The sequence below is a fragment of the Bos indicus x Bos taurus genome, unplaced genomic scaffold (genome assembly GCF_003369695.1).
Source record: "Bos indicus x Bos taurus breed Angus x Brahman F1 hybrid unplaced genomic scaffold, Bos_hybrid_MaternalHap_v2.0 tig00003681_arrow_arrow_obj, whole genome shotgun sequence".
NCBI lineage: Eukaryota > Metazoa > Chordata > Mammalia > Artiodactyla > Bovidae > Bos > Bos indicus x Bos taurus.
Window position 1 is genome coordinate 2986 of NW_020867726.1, and position 2985 is coordinate 5970.

The window sequence follows — 2985 nt, forward strand, 5'->3', positions numbered from 1 at the left end:
CAGGAGGGACGGAGGACCACTCCCATGTGTCCCCTCACCTCTACGGGACCACAAATGCTGTCCATCTCAAAGATTCTAATGGCTGGAAACCCACACTGTGAGGGAAAGGGAGACAAGACAGAGAAGAGCAAACCCGAGAACCTCCCTGTGGTGCTTCATCTCACGTATGGACGCGGCTGGGCCTTGGTGCCTGGATATTTGGCCAAACGTCATTCTGGGTGTTCCCGTGAGGATGTTTGGAAATGAGACCTACGTTTAAATCAGTGGACTTTGGTAAAGCAGGTTATTATTACCCCTGCATGACATGCGTGGGCCTCATCCAATCAGTTGAAGGCCTGAACAAAGACTGACTTCCCCGCAAAGGGAAGGAATTCTGCCAGCAGCCAGCCTTCAGATTTGAACTCCAGAATCAGCTCCTCCCTGAGTCCTGCTGGTCTACTGAAGTGGCACTGGATCTGTTTGTTTTTGGGGGACTTGCCAAAATGTTTGTTTGTTTTGGGACTTACTTTCATAATGGTGTGAGATGATTCCTTAAAGAAATGGGTTATTTCTGTCGAGAACCCTGACTGACTCACGAGCAAATGTGGACAAGTGAAGAGGAAAAAGATGGGAGGCAACCCCCAGAAAGCCTCACAGGGATGGGCTGTGGGTGGCTACACTCTGAAGTAACTTTTCCTGGGTTGCAGAACCTTTTGAGAACACCCTGACCCCGTCCCCCCTACACCGCACCCCCCAACACAGACACAAAACAGTCTTGGAAAATTTCAAAGTTTCTTCACCAAAACTTGGCCACAGACTTCAGTGGAGGTTGCGTTAGCATGATGTGGACCCTGTGTTTTTGCAACTCTGCAATAACTGACACAGAGACACAGCTGGTGGGAGAAATGAACAGAATCTAAGAAACACAGAGCAAGAAGGGTGGCCCCAAATGCCAGGGCCATGAAGCCGGAAGTGGGGGTTGAGGATGGTCAGAGGACTGGGGAGTCCGAGGAGGCTCAGGAGGCAGCCACTCCTGGGGAGCGCAGGGCTCAGGGAAGAGTTTCCGCAGAGACACTGGGTGTTGATGGCGGGTCTCTGGGAAGCCCCGCCGACCGATGGCCACGTGGTTTGCATTGCTTCCTTCCTCTCATGGTCCATCAGAATAGACCTCCACCCCTGAGTCCCTCTGAGCAGAGTGGACAGAGCTCCCGTTCCTAAGGTCTTACCTCCCGCCTGAAGCTGCTGGGTAAAATAAATGAGGTGGTACAGGTAGCTCACTGGAACCACCGTCTACACAAGCTTGGAGCTGGGTCACCTCTCCTTTAGCAGTTTCCCCTCCACAAGATGAGACAGGCTGAGGATATAGAAAGAGGGTGAGAAAGAGGAGGGGAGGGAAAGGGAGAGAAGGAAAAGGAGCCAGAACGATGGAAACCTGCTCATAGAACCTGCATCACTGCCCCTGAAACGTGCAGGAAAAGTACAGGAAAGCTCAAAGGGGCTGGGATCTTCAGCAGGAACTAAAGCAAGGGGCATCATTCAGGAACATGCAGCTCCAGGAGAGAACAGGAATCTTGCCGAGGTGAGGGGAGTTGTTTACCTGAGTATATTCAGGGTTACAATATTATCTCAGGAAGAAAGGGCACACACTCAAAGACAAGAGCTTGGACCCCACATTCAGCATTAAAAAAAAAAAAAAAAGGACTGTGATGGGACTGTATACTGCCCTCCTACAGTACACAACTAAGGAACCAGGCAAAACCTGTGAAACTATTGATTCAGACTCTAGCACAAGCAGTCCAGGACTGTAATTGAGGAGAGAAGAAAACAAGTGAGGTGAGGGACTTCCCTGGCGGTCTGGTGGCTGGGATTCTGTGCTCCCAAAGCAGGGGGCCTGGTTCCACCCCTGGTCAAGGAACTAGATCCCACATGCTGCATCTAAGATCCTGCCTGCCATGATTAAGGTCCAAGGAAGCCAAATTAATGAATTAGCTAATTAAATGTTATGTGCTTAACCATTTATAAAAAAAGAAAAGAAAAGAAAAGTAAACAAGTGAAGTGAGACTTATGACATCTCCAGCCTCTACAGATTTCCAGGCCTAAAGCTCAGGCAACAAGAACCCAAATAGACCAACAATTCTTCTGAGTCGAAGAGAGTGGGGTCAAAGTTCAGAGAGTGCAGGCATCTTCACTTCTGGACAGAAAACCAGCAGTGGGGGTCGGAATCAGGGGTGTGTGCCTGTGTGCTAAGTTGCTGCAGTTGTGTCCGACTCTGCTACTCTGTGGACTGTGGAGGTGCTGACCTTTTGTGACCCCATGGACTGTAGCCTGCCTGTGTAGCCTGCCCAAAATCTCTGTGCTTTTCATTCAATTCTAAAACTGCTCTGAGAAATGAAGTCTTTGATACTGGATGGAATTTTGGTTCAGCTTGATGGGATAAAGTGTGATGCTAAGATTCTAGACCCTGTCTTAAGGAGAGAGATCGTCATTTCAGTAAAAAAAAATAAAAAAAAATAAAAAATAAAAGAATCAGATATAAACTACCTATAAAAAATCCACCTGAGACATCAAATATAAAGGCAAGTGGATTTAAAATGAAAGGATGGAAACAGATCTGCTGTGGTCATTGTTTAGACCCTCAGTTGTGTACACCACTCTTGAGATCCCCATGGAATCATCCAGTCAAGATTACTGCAGTGTGTCGCCATGCCCTCCTTTGGGGAATCTCCCTGACCCAGGGATGAAAACCATGTCTCTGCATCTCAGGCAGATTCTTTACTGTTGAGCCGACAGATATGCTATGGAAACATTAATTTAAAGAAAACATGGTAGGCTGTATTGGTTAATTCACAGGCTTCCTGGTGGCTGAGATGGTAAAGGATCTGCCTCCAATGCGGGAGACCTGGTTTGATCCCTGGTTTGGGAAGATGCCCTGGAGGAGGGCATGGCAACCCACTCCAGTATTCTTGCCTGGAGAATCCCCATGGACAGAGGAGCCTGGCAGACTAC